General features: G+C 50.0%; 1 long non-coding RNA gene across 1 annotated transcript in view; it reads right to left on the reverse strand.

The window, feature by feature from the left end:
- Positions 1 to 16,828, reverse strand: part of LOC135375662 (uncharacterized) — a 37,720-nt gene extending 20,892 nt beyond the window's left edge. The window contains exons 1-2 of the long non-coding RNA XR_010417324.1: positions 16,634 to 16,828; positions 16,433 to 16,572 (exon numbers count right to left, since the gene is read on the reverse strand). This is a non-coding gene — a long non-coding RNA (uncharacterized LOC135375662). The remainder of the gene's footprint in view (positions 1 to 16,432; positions 16,573 to 16,633) is intronic.
- Positions 16,829 to 18,461: the final 1,633 nt, after the last annotated feature.

Here is an 18,461-nt window from a genome sequence, read left to right on the forward strand (position 1 = left end):
GATGTCCGGTTCAAGGAATCGACCAGGGGTCGAAGTTGTGTGCCGGGTGACTTTGGACTTCTGGCAAGCTTGACAGGAGCGAACCCAGCGCTTGACGTCGCCGCGCATACCAGGCCAGACGTAACGGGAAGAAATTAGCTGTTGCGTGGCCCGGATACCGGGGTGCGCCACAGAATGGAGGTGAGCAAACACCGAGCGGCGTACTGCAGGGGGTAGGAATGGTCGAGGAGTGCCACGGGAAACGTCGCAGCAGATTGGGGTACGAGCTTCGGGGAAGGTTACGTCCTCAAGAATCAAGCTTGTCGACGCCGCCGATCGCAGAGACTTCAGTTCTTCGTCTTGGGCTTGAAGTTCGGCTAGCTGGTCAAGTGCAGGCGGCGCGGACGCAAGGGCGGAGAGGTCTATGTCAACGCGGCTGAGGGCGTCGGCAACGGGGTTGAGGGGGCCGGATATGTGGCGGATGTCTGAGGTGAACTCTGCGATAAAGGCAAGATGTCGTTGCTCACGACCGCAGTAGTTGGCTCCGGAAGAACGGAATGCGTAGACGAGCGGTTTGTGGTCCGTAAAAATTGAAAAAGCACGGCCTTCGAGGAAGTGTCTGAAGTGCTTGACGCTAAGGTAAATTGCGAGTAGCTCCCGACTGAAGGTACTATAGCGCGTTTCCGGTGGACGCAACTTGCGGGAGAAGAATCCCAGGGGCTGCCATGATCCAGAATCCATGATCCTCTGCTGGAGGACCGCGCCTACGGCTGTGGAGGAAGCGTCCACCATGAGGGCGGTTGGTGCGCCATGTACCGGGTGCACCAGCATGGTGGCGTTAGCAAGAGCTTCCTTGATGTTGGCGAATGCGGCAGAACTGTCAGCGGACCAGGACAGAGACGAGGTGGCGGAGCGCTTGATGGACAGGAACGATTCGAGTGGTCTTAATGTCTCCGCACAGTGCGGGATGAAGCGGCGGTAGAAGTTGGTCATCCCCAAAAATGTCCGTAGCTGCTGCAAGTTGGTGGGTTGTGGAAAATCTATGATCGCTTGGATCTTGGATGGTAGAGGAGAAATGCCAGCCGAGGAAATGTGATGGCCCAGAAAGTCCAATTCGGGAACGCCGAACTCGCTCTTGTTAGCGTTGATAGTTATGCCGAAATCGGTTAGGCGGGAAAATAGCTGGCGCAGGTCGGCGTCGTGCTGTTCGGGTGTTGGACTGGCCACAAGAATGTCGTCGATGTAGGCATGGACATTCGGCAGGCCACGGATGACACGATCGATGAACCGTTGGAACGATTGAGCTGCGTTACGAAGGCCAAATGGCATCCGTGGAAATTCGAAGAGCCCGAAAGGGGTCGTTATGGCCGTTTTGGGGATGTCTGCCTCGGCAACGGGGATCTGATGGTATGCCCGTATGAGGTCCAGCTTCGAGAATATAGTAGCGCCATGTAAGGATGCTGTGAAGTCATGGACATGGGGGATGGGGTACTGGTCGGGGATGGTAACGCGATTTAAGGCTCTGTAGTCCCCGCAGGGGCGCCAGTCGCCGGTCTTCTTAGGCACCATGTGCAGCGCCGACGCCCAGCTGCTGGAGGATGGGCGGATGATTCCCATTTCCAGCATGTGGTCGAACTCTGCGCGTGCAATGGCCATCTTCTCCGGCGGAAGACGGCGGGGACGAGTGAAGACCGGGGGACCTGTGGTCTCGATATGATGAACCACGCTGTGCTTCACGGGCTGGGTCCAGTCAGGGGGGCGAGTTAGCTGCGGGAAGTCCCTCAAGATGGCGAGGAAGGGGTTGCTTGAGTCTTGGTAGAAGGCAATTCGAAGTGATTGCAAGGACGAACGTATGCCCGACACAGTGAGGCTGGTGGAGGAGTCTATGAGTTTGCGACGGCGCATATCGACGAGGAGATGGTGATGGGTAAGGAAATCGGCTCCGATAATGGGTTGGGTTACGTCGGCCACGAGAAAAATCCACCGAAAGGTGCGTCGGAGGCCAAGGTTTAGGGTGAGCGACCGCTGGGCATAGACCGGGATTCGGGAACCATTCACTGCAGTAAGGGAATACAAGGATTGTTGTCGGCGGTCTGTACGGCTTGCGGGGATTACGCTGACTTCCGCCCCAGTGTCAATGAGGTAACGTCGGGCAGAAGCTTGCTCGCGGACGTAGAAGAGGCGACTGGGGGAAGAGCCTGGGCCATTGGTCGCCATCAATGGTTCGCCAACTGGTTGTCGTCTGGCGGAACGGTTGGTGGAAGGGGACCGTCTTGTCCTGCGGCCACTTCGGTCGTGACTTTGCCGGCGGAGATGGGTGTCTGGTCTTGACGCGTGGGAAGCGGCTATGAGCGCGGCCAGGGAGCGGAACTCGCGACAAAGGTCGTCAATGGTGGACTGCGGGGGCTGGCGCGATTGAGGTCGGGCAGGTTCCGAAGGGGGCAATGCAGGGAACACAGCAGCTAGAGCTGGATTGGCCACCTCCACAACCGCGTCAGCAAGAGTGGCCAGCTGGTCGAGAGTCATGTCAGCCGCTGTGGCCAGGACCATTTGAACATTCTGCGGGAGTCGCTGAAGAAAGAGCTCACGCAGAAGGGCATCGTCCACGGAAGCTGATTGATCGTCGAGCAGCTGTCGCATGCGCCGCAGTAATTGAGAGGGCCTGCGATCGCCGAGCTCTTCTGTCGAGAGGAGCTGCTGCAGGCGTGAGCGGCTTGATAATGTCGTTCGCTGGAGAAGAGCCTTCTTTAGCTGGTCATACGGCGTAGAAGGGGAAGGGCTTGCCAGTATGTCGTAGACTTCATTCGCAGCAGAGGGAGTGAGGGCAGAAATGACATGGTAAAACTTGGTCTGTTGTGCGGTTATGCCAGCCAAGTTAAATTGCGCCTCAGCTTGGAGAAACCAGACAGCTGGGTTGCGGTCGAAATACGGGGGCAGCTTCACGGCGACGGCAGCCAGTGAAGACGTCGGGGAAGGAGCAGAGCTGGCTTGCGGGTCCCCGAGAGGCATGGCGGAGCACGGGCCAAGGTTCTAGAATGTTCGGTCACGGAACGTTCGGGTCACCAGTTGTTGGGACTCAAGGAGAGACAAAGAGAACCGGCTGGTTTGACGGCGAGAGCCCAACTGATTTATTTTCCGCGGCTACGCGGGCGCGAGATGATGAACGAGGATGATGATAGCACCGCTGGGGCTGCTACATGGTTTTCATAAGAGCTCGGAAGGGAGTTGGTCGCCTGAGATTTTCACCGTCTCCCGCCTGAGAGACACCAGCCTTGGCCAGTAACGAAAGTGCTGAGAAAGAAGCAAGTGAACGGTCAGAGCTTCTCCTTGGTTTGCTGGTTCGGTTACGACAAAGAACACAATAGTTGGGTTCCGAGCAGCGACGTGGTCAAGCTTGGGAAATGACGTCAGACATCTACGTCCACCTGCTCTCGAACGCCAGCATGGATAAGTTCCCTCGAATAAACTCAATGCCTTCACGGTAGCTTTCGATAGTCCGCTTCAGCTCTCGAATCGGTATCAAGTCGGTCTGATGGATCTCAGCATAAGCAACGATTTTTTAAATATCGGGTACGAAAGGCAAGATGCGAAAATCGAGGTTTCTTTCGAGGACACGGTCGAAGCCGGGAGAACTTTTCGTGTCACCTCGGATCTCGAGAGGAATTTGGGAAAAGCTCTTTCAGAATTCAACATTTCTTTCGCGTACAATAAATCGCGATACGACTTCGTCTTACCCGTGGACGTGAAAGCCGTGGAATTGGACCCTCGGCTCACACAGGCGCTCGACGCCTCGCTAGCGTCCCGCGAAGCAGGTCGTGCGGTCAAGCCTCCCAAACTGAGCGAACGCGAAGCCACCTCCATCTTATTGGAGCACGCTGCACCCGTCGCTTTCGGCGACGTAATTCTGAATTCGGAAACCACGTCCCTACGTAACACACTCAACAAGTATTTCCAGACGCACAAGCTGGACGCCTCACTAGAATTCGCGGATAACTTCTACTATCTGAAAACGCCGAAAGGGTTGCACGTACCGGAACCCTTTGTCAAGCTGCTACATCTCACACCCGTCGAGGGACACGGAGAAACGCTACGCGTCTCTCTCCCCGTAGCGCGCCAATTTTCTTTCACGATAAGACGAAAATTCCTCGATCTTTGCAAGTACATCTGCCTTCCGGCTATTATGCGACGCCGCAAGCACTTCTGGATGCGATTAACCAGCGCGTAGGCGAACGCGTGCGCTTCAGCTTCGACGAAACCGAACAGAAATGTGAAATTCGGCTTTCCGAGGGCACCTCCACCCTAAGACTTTCCGAGTACCTGGCCGTGCTTTTGGGCTTCGAATCGCGTACCGTGTTCACGGGGGAGGAGGAGGAGGATGCCACGAGCTCCGTCGAGGTACTCCTGGAACCCGCGTTTCACAACATAATCGTCTACACGGATATCGTGGAACCCACGTACGTGGGGAGCGGGAAAAAAACATTAAAAATACTACCCTTTTATTACGAGAAAGACAAGCACGTCGTCACCTACACGTTAGATTACATCCAGTATTTTAACCTGTCTCAATTCGAAATTCCCTCAGTGACGATCGTTCTCGCGGACGAACCGGGAAGACGTTTGCCGTTGCGGTCCAAAGGCAGAACCAATCTAACATTGCATTTCAAATATGTACCGTCATTCCCCCAAAATAAGTCCTGTGTACACGGGACCCCTTTTCCAACGAGGGGGCGGTGTGTTGAGCAACATATCCAAGTTTATCGTTCCCATCTGGCAGCAAATAAAACCGATCGTCAAGAGAACGTTGAAGCGCTTGGCGCCGAGTTTGGCCGATGGCGAAGGAATATCGCGCGCAGTAAAAAAAGACGGCCATAGCAACGGGGAGAGACGTGCTGGATTCCATGGAGGGCTCTGGAAACAACAATGGGAAGAAACGACGCAAAAGACAACAAAAGGCGCCGACACACGACGCACCTGCAGATATCTTTGGTACTCCGTGAAGGTCACACTGTGCGCACTCCGTCCATCATGACGTCAATGAAAGGAAAAATACAGACGCCGATCTGTCTAACGAGTGATGTGATGATATTCGAACCCCCTTCCATTCAATACGGCGTGGAAGATACTTCGTACCAACTTTTTTATCCGGTCAACGGGGTAAATAATTCCGTGATCGAGTTTTGTATTCAAAATTTACAAAGGGCACACTTAGATCTCTACGGTAGTTTCGTGTCTTTGACTGCGCGCATTGTTCGTGACGACGGGGAAGAAATGGACGAGAAAGATGTCGTTTTCCCAACAAACCATCTGTTGAGCGGCATGTTTAAGACGGTCACCGTTTATGCGAACAACAAGCTCGTCAGTTCCAACGAGTTGTACGCCTACAGGAGTATTTTGGACGTGATTCATTCCACGCCCATGGCTCAAGAAACCGTGCACGCGGTTAGACTCTATGTCGAGGACGACGAACATTTAAAGAACGATTACGACGTCTCGTCTCGCGGACTGAAACAACGTTACGAAGCGACGAAGGGTGGAAAATATTTTAACCTGGTCGGTCAGATCAATACCGACCTGTTTCAACAGCCGCGCATGATGGTACCTGCCGTCGAGATTAGCGTCGTTTTCCTGTTAAACAACGACGAATTTAAACTCATATCGGTCCCCAACGACAAGAAAACGTACAATTACGAGGTGGACATTAAAGAAATGACGTTACACTTGAAAAAGGTGACGCTGGCTACTTCCCTGTTTTTGGAATACGAGCGGCGGCTTCAGACCACGCCGGCCATCTACGTGTTACGCGGATTGGAAACCAAGGTGCGGAGCTTGAGTGCCGGGAGCTTGGACGCTCACGTTGAAAACGTTTACCACAAAAGGGTACCTTCCAAATTATGCGTCGCCCTGCTCGCCACGTCCGACTTTCTCGGCGACATCCAATCGAACCCCTACAAATTCCGCCATTACGATCTGTCTCATTCGATGCTCTCCGTGGACGGCCAGCAAGTGCGAGCCGAGTACGACTTTAAGAACGACCTCGTCAAAATTCCCTACTTTAACTTCTTGCAAGAACTGGGTGAGAAACATTTCAAGTATAGCTACGAGCGATTTAAAACGAACGGGTTCCTTCTCTACTTCAACTTGGACGTGGACAGGTGTTCTTCTCCTTCGCATTTGAACGAGTGGCGAAAAGGAAACGTTCGCCTGCAATTACGCTTCGCTAACGCCCTTCCACATGCGGTCACCGTCCTCTTGATTTCCGAGTGTCGCAAGCTCATGTGCGTTGACAAGGACCATACGGTCACCTTCCCATAGAAAAGATGTACGAGAGCGACATCTTGGAACTCGTGTCCCTGAACCCCCTCCCTTCCTCCATGCTGAGAGGCATTTGCGCTTCCGACGAAGCCTTCGTTTTACGCAAGCTCGGCTATTTAATCATCAATACGGAAGAGCGAAGACAGCGAGGGCAGCACTGGGTGCTCTACCTGAAAAACTACGACGGGTCTGCCGTGTTTTTCGACAGCTACGGACTTCCCCCCATCGAAGCAAACCTTTGAAGGACTTTACCTGCAGTGAACGAGTATAACGACAAGTGTATTCAATCACCTTTTTCGCCTTACTGCGGGCTTTTTTGTATCTACGTAGCCACGCGCATGACGAAACGCTACAGCTTGAAAAATTGTGTATCCATGTTTTCCTGTAACCTCGAATAGAATGACAAAACAATAAAACGTCTCCTCGTGAGCGAACTCGTTTCGTAAAATAGTCTATTTATTTTTTCATGACATACACAAGACGCTTGCGAGACGATCTGCCAACGTGCTGACCCGACGCTCGTCGTTGCTGGTCACCGTGACGTCGAGGGATGTGTAGAGAAGCCAGTAGCGACGGACGATAGGTCGGTTGAAACCCGCGTTGATGAGACACGGGTCGACTGTCTCTCCTCGTCTATACTTTTCCAACAGCTCGAGCTTGTAATCTACGAAACGCTTCATTTTCTTTGCAATCTTCCCACTGACGGTGAACAGATGTAAGGGTATCGTCTTGAGAATCGAGCGAAAGTCACCCTCGCAGCTATAGCCATGAATATAATCGCGTAATCGCAGCAAGTCCCGATATATTCGCGTTTGCACAAAGGTTGCAAACCTCTGCTCGGGCGTCATGACTGAGACGGAATGAGAGTAGACAACCTTTTTTATTTCTCGTGAGAGGTTACACATGAATTAGGCTCCAGCTTTGGTTTCGTAGCAAGGGAAGGCAGCCCAAATACAGACGAAGGCTCGAGTCTAACCAATGGCTGGGGTTTCTCGACCAGAGTCCACCGCAACGACAGGTAGTCAATTGATCGCCGATCCGCAAAAAGGAGATCTTCGGAGGAGCCTTGAAGGTTAGGACCAGGGGTAGATCTCCCGTCAGTAGCCATTCGTAATCTGCAACGAAAGGAGCGTGAGAAACACGTCTTTTTTTTTTATCTCAAAGACACACGTACAATCTTCTTCAGTCACAGAGTGACACTGATGGTCCATCTTCTCCATCTTCCTTCAATAGTCGAAGTCCTTCGCAACGTACGTCGAACGGTACTGTCCAACAGCCGAGAAACGGGCGAATCAATCGTTCCGTCCAATGCTTTTGCTCTGAAAAAATGTGAACAATTATAGAGCGTATTAAAAAATAACGAGGAAGCGTACCTTTAGACCACAATCCACCGCAATTGGTGCAGAAGAAGCGGGCGCTGCCAATCTCCCGAAATATATGAGGCGGGAAAAAACCGACTTCACGCGCAGCAAAAATGTTGTACACTGGAAACGAAACTCTTCAAATATTTCGACAATGATGACGTCATGGGTATTACTTAGGAGGATCTACCAAGCTGATCATGATGGTACGAGAATGACGATCGAACGTTCGCTTCGTCATTTATAGTAAAGCTTTTCCTCTCGCTCTCTATGACGTCATTGAACGTGTTTGAACATGTTTGGACGTGTTCAGACACGGGCGGCGAACCGTCGAAGTCGTCATCGTCGAAGTCATGTAGGGGCCCAATTAGCTCTAATTGCTAATTAAATCGTGTTCAGGACAGTTGAGCGTTGTGCACTATGAGAGTCCATCCCATATACTCATCTACCGTGCCAACATTTCACCTCCAAAATTTCGAGCAGGTGTTCACCGATTCGTACACCTACCCAGGTGTAAAGATGGAAAACAGAAGGGACTACTTACACCAAAACGAGCTAAACATCATCTGCAAAATCAACCAAAAGAAAGGCCAAATTTGGCATCTATCGCGTCACTCCTACCAACCATAGAAGGTCGGCAAACTGCTTTGGAAGACCATTGCCGTGCCGGCGGCCATGTATGCCAACGATGCCATCTGCTTTACCTACGATACAATGAAACAACTGGAATGACAACAACAAGAAATTGGGAGGTGGATTCTCCATGGCTCCTTTGCCACACCAAATCCGGCCGTCCAGAAAGAGTTAGGCTGGTCAACGTATTTGTTCCGGTAAGCACGATCGAAGAGCCGATACCTAGGTAGGCTAGTCCACAGGCCCAATGACACACTTATAACATGAATACTTTGCTACCTCCAGTACACGAACGTCCGCACTAATTGGATAACAAGAACCAACCACATTGACCGCATCTACAGCAAAGACACCAACAGGCAACTGACCAAAAACGAATACGAATGGAACAGGAAAATAAAAAGGGAGATGAACCTCATAGAAGAAGACATCTGGCACTCAACTGTAGCAAAAAAGAATAGTATGAGCAAGTACGCGGCAAACTAGCTGGCACCAGCCCCCGAGAAATTCTACAAAGCAGACAGAGCCAATGGACTTTTATTCAAGGCCCGAACGGGTTCACTACTAACGAGGAAGAGGCTTTCCGAACTTTTCGGAAAAGATCCCCGATATGCATCCTATGTGACACAGGTGAAGAAGAGTATATCGAACATCTCTTGCTAAGATGCCCGGTACTCCATACGACCACCTCGTCAAAACCGACCGCGCCCCTTCTTGGCTTCCACCCAACCAGCGAGGAGATCATCCTGAAAACGCAACGCCTTCTACTAACTGGGAGAAAGCCACACAACAGAAAACGAGAAACAGTGACCCTACATCAACCAACTCGAAGAACGCAGAACTTGCTGTCGCAAGCTCATGTGCGTCGACAAGGACCATACGGTCACCTTCCCATAGAAAAGTTGTACGAGAGCAACATCTTGGAACTCGTGTCCCTGAACCGCCTCCCTTCCTCCATGCTGAGAGGCATTTGCGCTTCCGACGAAGCCTTCGTTTTACGCAAGCTCGGCTATTTAATCATCAATACGGAAGAGCGAAGACAGCGAGGGCAGCACTGGGTGCTCTACCTGAAAAACTACGACGGGTCTGCCGTGTTTTTTGACAGCTACGGACTTCCCCCCATCGAAGCAAACCTTTGAAGGACTTTACCTGCAGTGAACGAGTATAACGACAAGTGTATTCAATCACCTTTTTCGCCTTACAGCGGGCTTTTTTGTATCTACGTAGCCACGCGCATGACGAAACGCTACAGCTTGAAAAATTGTGTATCCATGTTTTCCTGTAACCTCGAATAGAATGACAAAACAATAAAACGTCTCCTCGTGAGCGAACTCGTTTCGTAAAATAGTCTATTTATTTTTTCATGACATACACAAGACGCTTGCGAGACGATCTGCCAACGTGCTGACTCGACGCCCGTCGTTGCTGGTCACCGTGACGTCGAGGGATGTGTAGAGAAGCCAGTAGCGACGGACGATAGGTCGGTTGAAACCCGCGTTGATGAGACACGGGTCGACTGTCTCTCCTCGTCTATACTTTTCCAACAGCTCGAGCTTGTAATCTACGAAACGCTTCATTTTCTTTGCAATCTTCCCACTGACGGTGAACAGATGTAAGGGTATCGTCTTGAGAATCGAGCGAAAGTCACCCTCGCAGCTATCGCCATGAATATAATCGCGTAATCGCAGCAAGTCCCGATATATTCGCGTTTGCACAAAGGTTGCAAACCTCTGCTCGGGCGTCATGACTGAGACGGAATGAGAGTAGACAACCTTTTTTATTTCTCGTGAGAGGTTACACATGAATTAGGCTCCAGCTTTGGTTTCGTAGCAAGGGAAGGCAGCCCAAATACGGACAAAGGCTCGAGTCTAACCAATGGCTGGGGTTTCTCGACCAGAGTCCACCGCAACGACAGGTAGTCAATTGATCGCCGATCCGCAAAAAGGAGATCTTCGGAGCAGCCTTGAAGGTTAGGACCAGGGGTAGATCTCCCGTCAGTAGCCATTCGTAATCTGCAACGAAAGGAGCGTGAGAAACACGTGTTTTTTTTTTATCTCAAAGACACACGTACAATCTTCTTCAGTCACAGAGTGACACTGATGGTCCATCTTCTCCATCTTCCTTCAATAGTCGAAGTCCTTCGCAACGTACGTCGAACGGTACCGTCCGACAGCCGAGAAACAGGCCAATCAATCGTTCCGTCCAATGCTTTTGCTCTGAAAAAATGTGAACGATTATAGAGCGTATTAAAAAATAACGAGGAAGCGTACCTTTAGACCACAATCCACCGCAATTGGTGCAGAAGAAGCGGGCGCTGCCAATCTCCCGAAATATGTGAGGCGGGAAAAAACCGACTTCACGCGCAGCAAAAGTGTTGTACACCGGAAACGAAACTCTTCAAATATTTCGACAATGATGACTTCATGGGTATTACATAGGAGGATCTACCAAGCTGATCATGATGGTACGAGAATGACGATCGAACGTTCGCTTCGTCATTTATAGTAAAGCTTTTCCTCTCGCTCTCTATGACGTCATTGAACGTGTTTGAACATGTTAAGACGTGTTTGAACATGTTTGGACGTGTTCAGACACGGGCGGCGAACCGTCGAAGTCGTCCCTGGACACACTAGTTCCTCTCTCTCCCTCTCTATGACGTCATTGAACGTGTTTGAACATGTTGTGACGTGTGTAGACACGAACCCCGCAATACGAAAAACGTCACGCAGTACGAATTAGACTGGTGGTTAGTGTGTCGCACCCAGTGTAGAAGGATCCTGGGTTCGAATCCCACTCTGGGTCTTCTCGTCGTCATATACAAGTTGTCCCAGAGCGTTAGCTAGAAATTAGTGTAATCTTTTATTCAACGTCGATGATATCATTGTCATATGCGACATCGCAAAGAAAAAAGGCGCGAAAGACGGAAGGTGGCGTGGTCAAAGTACAGACGACACCGTCGCAATGCGAGGAGGAGGAGAGCGGTGTAGCGACTATAAAGGGTGCGCTGGTTCTACGTCGATTGATCGAAAGCCCATGAGGGGCATTCATCCATCCACGACGCGAGGCGTCCCCTCAAGAGCGTGGCTTTCGGGCGCGACCTTATTCACCTCTAGCTTCGAGCGTAGTTCAATTCTACCAAATTTTGGCGCTGTCGAACACTATGACGTCATTTGTTTACAAACAGTGAGAGGTCTATATTGTTGGACATAAACGAAAACGATCTAAGCGTGTTGCACTCCTCTACATTCAACTCAAGGTCTAACTCAACTGCTCACGCGCACTGCACCTGCGTAATGCTATTTTGTGTCCGAAGTAACTTGGAAGTAACTCGTTCTTTTTTTTAAGTAACTCAGTAACCGCGAGTTACATTTCAGGCTGAAGAACTTCGTTATTAACTTAGTTACATTTTGCACACGGTAACTTAACTTGTAACGAATTCTTTTTGACGGGTAACTTCTCAATCTATGGTTTCAAGTACAGTGTGCTGTCACCCTTGCATCCGTTGAGGAACAAACCAAACGATTGTCAGATACCACAACTACATGAATCCTTCGAATCCGGAGACGAATGCAATACGATTTGAGCTCCCTTCTCCGCCACATGCACATTCTAAATATGGGAGAACCGTGGATCTTAGCGTCTACCACAGAAAAAATATGAGGCTTCAATATTGGCGAGCTCCATTTCCGCGATACCACGCAGTTTTTCAACCTGTCCTTGTCGAACCTGGTGGAAACCCTCCTCGCCAGCGGTGGCGAGAGCGCGTTTCATTGTACCCGTCAAATGTTTGGTGACCGCTTCCGACAGCTTCTCAAGCAGGGAATTTACCGGTACACCTTCGTCAACAGTTTCGAAGCGTACAATTTGCCCGCACTACCGCCAAAGGAAGCTTTCAAAAGTGACCTGAACGATGAAGAGATCACGGACGAGGACTATCAGTACGCCCTCGAGATTTTCGAATTGTTCAAATGCAAGGACCTAGGAGATTACACGCGTCTCTACATCACGCTCGACACCTGTCAGCTGTGCGACCTCGTGCTGTATTTCAGAAAGATTGCGCTAGAGACGGATGGGATAGATATCTTACGCATCGTGTCCAGTTACGCGTAGAGTAGCGCTTTGAAGCTCACCAATGTCAAACTCGAGCTCATAAGCGACCAAGAGGTGTACGAAACGATCGAGAAGGGAATCAGGGGAGGCATTTGTAACAGCTTCAACAGATACTGTCGGGCTAGTCACGAGGGGTGCGACGATTACGATCCCCAGCAAGAAAAGACTTTTATCCAGTACCTCGACGGCTTTGAGTGGGTCAATCCTTCGAGGTGGAGCGAGATCGATTTTCTCAACATTCCTCACGATTCGGAAGTGGGTTACGTCTACGTAGTAGACTTGTCATATCCCGAAGAACTACACGCTCTCACCAGGAATTTTCCCCTGGCGCCCGAACACAGGTGCGTGGATGAGAATGAACTGTCCCCCTACTAGCGACACCTCTCTTGCTGACGTGCTACGACAAAGAACGCTACATTGTTCATTATGCACTGCTCGCTCTGTACGTGAGGTTGGGCATAAAAATAAAACGTTTTCACAGCATCCTCTCATTCCGCCAAGACAACTTTCTGCGAACCTTCGTGCAGAGGAACGTCGCGTTGAGGAATGCCGCGTCCACGAAATTCGAGCGACTTCTGTACAAAACCATGTCGAATAGTACGTTCGGTAAGACGATACAAAATGTGAGACGGATGAAAAGGTACGCTATAGCCTACGACAAAGAAACCGCGCTCAGAAAAGCTAGCTCCGTCGACTGTCAGCATTTTCTCATTCTGAGTGACAAGTGCATCTTATACGAGATGAAACAGCGCCGCATCAAATGCACACATCTTCTTTACGTGGGCTTCGCCATTCTAGAAATATCCAAAGTCCGAATGTACAGCTTCATCTATGAGTCGCTCTTTTCTCGCTTGACGTGTCCAGTGCAATTGATCTATAGTGATACGGACAGCATAATTTTCTCTCTCACGTGTGCAAGTCTGGAAGAACAGCTGATGAAGATTGAGAATGAGTTAGATCTGTCACTGTAGAGTGACCAAGCCTTTTCTCCGTGTTGACGCACGTTTAGCGGTTCCCGCCTTGTGTTAGATGTATAGTGTTGAGGTGCTGTGGTTAGGCCTAAGCGATTGCCTTTTCCCCGATGTGTACTGTTTTCTGTTTAGCAGTAGCGGTTAGACCTTTTCTCTCGCATGCCTAGACTTGTTCAGCAGTGTTGCCATTTTTTACCCGCCGCTTGTATCTTGTTCTGTCTTTCTCACATAGAGCTATGATGGTGGCGCCATCTGGTGTGATGCCTTGCAACTAAGTGGCCACCTGTCGTCGATCTCTTCAACTACCCGACGTCAACAAGCACTGGTCACCCCGGAGCCGTTTCTTCGTCACGGCATCGTTGATTTTCGAATAAATTGTTTCTCTCCACTGTATTTCTATCTTTTTATTTTATTTTCTTATTTTTCCTTATATTTCCTATTTTTTATTTTTTATCAGCTCAAGTAGCCGGCAACTCACACAGTGGTCTGGACACGTCTTAGATGCTCCCCAATTAGTGTAATGACTCCCTGAATGATTCTAATTACTGTGCGGGGTTCCAAATTGCTCTAATTGCTAATTAACGGCGTCCAGATGACTGTGTGAGTTGCCGGCTTCTTGAGCTGATCCCATACTACTCCCCCTTGGATCGCGCTACACACTAAACTCCTTCTCTCCACTCTATCTCTATCTTTTTTTTTCTTTTTTATGGTCTCTCGTAGTGCACAACGCTCAGCTGGTCTGGACACGAGTTAGACGCTCCCCAATTAGTGTGGTGGCTCCCTTGAGGGTGCTGATTTATGTAGGGGCCCAATTAGCTCTAATTGCTAATGAAATCGTGTTCAGGACAGTTGAGCGTTGTGCACTATGAGAGTCTATCCCATATACTCATCTACCGTGCCAACATTTCACCTCCAAAATTTCGAGCAGGTGTTCACCGATTCGTACACCTACCCAGGTGTAAAGATGGAAAACAGAAGGGACTACTTACACCAACACGAGCTAAACATCATCTGCAAAATCAACCAAAAGAAAGGCCAAATTTGGCATCTATCGCGTCACTCCTACCAACCATAGAAGGTCGTCAAACTGCTTTGGAAGACCATTGCCGTGCCGGCGGCCATGTATGCCAACGATGCCATCTGCTTTACCTACGATACAATGAAACAACTGGAATGACAACAACAAGAAATTGGGAGGTGGATTCTCCATGGCTCCTTTGCCACACCAAATCCGGCCGTCCAGAAAGAGTTAGGCTGGTCAACGTATTTGTTCCGGGAAGCACGATCGAAGAGCCGATACCTAGGTAGGCTAGTCCACAGGCCCAATGACACACTTATAACATGAATACTTTGCTACCTCCAGTACACGAACGTCCGCACTAATTGGATAACAAGAACCAACCACATTGACCGCATCTACAGCAAAGACACCAACAGGCAACTGACCAAAAACGAATACGAATGGAACAGGAAAAAAAAAGGGGAGATGAACCTCATAGAAGAAGACATCTGGCATTCAACTGTAGCAAAAAAGAAGAGTTTGAGCAAGTACGCGGCAAACTAGCTGGCACCAGCCCCCGAGAAATTCTACAAAGCAGACAGAGCCAATGGACTTTTATTTCAGGCCCGAACGGGTTCACTACTAACGAGGAAGAGGCTTTCCGAACTTTTCGGAAAAGATCCCCCGATATGCGTCCTATGTGACACAGGTGAAGAAGAGTATATCGAACATCTCTTGATAAGACGCCCGGCACTCCATACGACCACCTCGTCAAAACCGACCGCGCCCCTTCTTAGCTTCCACCCAACCAGCGAGGAGATCATCCTGAAAACGCAACGCCTTCTACTAACTGGGAGAAAGCCACACAACAGAGAACGAGAAACAGTGACCCTACATCAACCAACTCGAAGAACGTTACCGCATCAGCTAGGACAGCGCCCACATCGGCTCCAGATTCCGAAACCGGCACCATAACTAAAGGGATAGAAGCATAAAGGCCTGAAGCCCATGGCTTCGCCGGCAGCCAAGTCAAGCGCATCGGAATCAGCCAAGACGAACCAAGGAAACCAGAAAACCAGCGACATCTCCTGAACGACCCTGTCGTTCAACCCTTCCTTCTAGACATTTTTTGTCTAGTCTCTCGCTTGTGGTGCCCTATATTTTAGGATACCTGCCCTGCTACAAAAGGGATGAAGCGAGCCTGAACCTGAACCTGGCTTGGGAAATGTCTGCCCTCCGCGTCCTCTTATTGGCCCGCATCCAGGAGACGGAGCCTCCCTCGCTGATGGTCAACAAACGCAAGGATAGCCATGGGCAGGATCGGCTCGCCGTTGTTGGCCACACAGAAGTGAGCTTCATCACGAGTATAGCAAAAAAAAAAAATATAGGGATGGAGGGTGGGGATGCGTAGAGGGTGCATGAGTTCGTCGGGGAGAACAAAGCCACGAAGCAGTGAGAATTGGTCTGAGTGCGCGTCCAATCAGAGAGAGGTACGTGCTACTTTTGTGTTTGGCAGAATGCCGAAAATATTAAAGTGAACCTGATCTCTAGCTGCTTTTTGGCCCGCTGTAAAATACCCCACGTTTTCTCTTCCTCACTTTCCTAATGAAAAGGAATAAATGAATATATTTTCTTCACAGTAATTTGTGGCTTTCCACAGGGAGACAACCGTGATCATCGAGCAATCGGTGAGAGTGGCCTGTCGCTGCTTTGATTTGGTCCACCGGGATTCTATACCGTGCACAGTAATCTCAGTGCACTGTGCGCCAGATATTACGTGCCCTACGGAAGGAAATTTATATCTTCGCCGCAGACTGAATAAACATATTAGTTAGGGCTGTACTAAGGAGTATCGCAAGAGGCTGGTCAGGTGTACGAATGGTAATGCGCACCAAGGAACCGACATTTCTTCTACATATTTTCAGATCTTAGGCAAAGTAAATAATATAACACTACGGGCGCAGCCCAGACAAGCATCCACCATGTTCTGTGAGGTCCATAAACACAGAAGCTGCTGCCTGGTACCACACGCACATCAACAAATGACTCGCAGAAAATAGATATACCATCGTTAACGAAGACATGTCCCAGCGGTGAACATCACGTGGTTTCGCTCCGCTCATCATCCTTACTGCCTTTCCATTAGACGTACTTCGGGATGTACTGACGTCCTTGATTCCTCTACATTGGTGCCGAAACTCGGGAACTGCGTTTGCAGATGAAGTTAAGGTTTGCCGAAGTACGTCAATATGGATAATTTAGATCACCTGAAAAAATACGGACGACGAGCCGCTCGATGGTCCGCAGAGGTTGGGGGTTGTGCATCAGATGACCCTTGCATCACGTTCGGGTCACCACTGTGGAATGAGCGAGGCGTGTGACCGTTCAGGCTGGAACAACTTCGAGAACTGACTCGATCGTCTTTTATTCACGCACCGGCCGGGTAGCGGCCTTCGTCTTCTTCGTCACAGACACGACCACTCAAGCCCCCGAAAAGCTGTCCGAAGACGTATGTGACCGGTTCATCACGTTGAACCTCTCCGAGTGTTCCACGTTGGAATCGACAGGGCGTGATGGTAATCAGACACCGACGTTCTCGTGGCTGAAGACTTCGCCGTCAGTGAGAGAAGTTTCATAATTGCTCAGGTGGACTTTTCCGAGTGTCCAAAGAGTGAAGCATGTCTCCTTGTTCCTGAAGCGAGCACACGGGAAATTCAGGATGCTGAGAAACAGAGACCAGACGGTGTGAAGCCAGGAAGCCCTAGAAACCTCGACGAGTCGAGCTCAACGGCATTGGCAGCCGTAAGCACGTGACTTCTCGTGGGCTGCATCACTGTCGGGGACGAGGACCATGATGTCAGAATCGCATGAGTTTCGGAATTCCAGGTGCCTATTTTCTCCGCTTCCTTTGCCGTCGTGGCTCTAAAACCTTCAACGCAGGTTCACATCGGTGCAAAGAAACGTATTTTACGTTTATTTGAGATAACGTGGGATCACTTGACGCTGACCCTTGAATCCATATTTAAACTGTCATAAATTGGTCAGGATGAGCAAGGGACAGCCTGGTGGACATCATTTCATGTGTCAAATTGGCAATGTTGTGATATTCTGACGACCAGATTTTCACGTCCCAGGGATGTTATCCACATGGTGTTCTACACCATGTGAGTATCCTTCACTAGTAAAACGAGGGAAGTACACCATTATTCATTGGACTGGCAATGTTGAACATGCGTCAAGTTGCAAATTTCCCTTCTCTGCCTGCTTCGACGTTAATCACTGAAAGCGCCTTTGTTTTTGCATTAGTACATCAGTGGAACATAACGCCAAACGTTAAGTGTTGCCGTCGGTGGAGCCTGACGCAAGGCACACAGCCCTCGAAAAAGGACTCACCCCGCGGGACCCCTAATAACTTCACGAAGTGCTGCATGAAAGTCACTCACGTACCATAGCGAAATTGAAGAAAATCTATTGATGACGATAAGAAATGGCTACGAGTCTGAAACGCAAAACCAGACGAACGGAACACAAGCCTAAAGGTGCCTGAGAAGATTAACACTTGAGATATGGTAATTTCATTCCTGCGGCTATCTGGCTTTCTGGACGGCTACCATGTTGCGATTGTTTCGCATGTCGTTAGCGATATTTGGCGGCGGAATCGATAGGTATATCGTCATGTAGTTGTCGCGGATGGGGTAATTTCGCCAACAATCCTGGCGGTTACCGTGGTACAGGGAACATCCCGATGAAGACCACAGAGTGACGCTCGCATGCTTGCTGTGGCGGGGGGTCCGTTTAGTCTACCCTAATCCCAGCACAACAGGATTAGCATGCCCCACCCTCTCCTGTGCCGTCATCATGTCTCCCCTCCCTCTTTCACCTTTTCTTCTTCTCCCTCTCCTGTGTGCATCGAGTCGCCACTTCAGAGCAGGCTGGCCCCACCTTCACCCTACATCACCCCCCTCCCCTTCCCCAGTTGTCACACTTTCTGGCATGATCCATGAAGAAAACCAAGAGACACGGACGCAGAAGACCACGAAAGCAAGTTCTCAGACACAGCCTGTCGTGTGTCGTCTCTCGGTCTTCTTCGTGGGT

The sequence above is a fragment of the Ornithodoros turicata genome, chromosome 1 (genome assembly GCF_037126465.1).
Source record: "Ornithodoros turicata isolate Travis chromosome 1, ASM3712646v1, whole genome shotgun sequence".
Classification (NCBI taxonomy): domain Eukaryota; kingdom Metazoa; phylum Arthropoda; class Arachnida; order Ixodida; family Argasidae; genus Ornithodoros; species Ornithodoros turicata.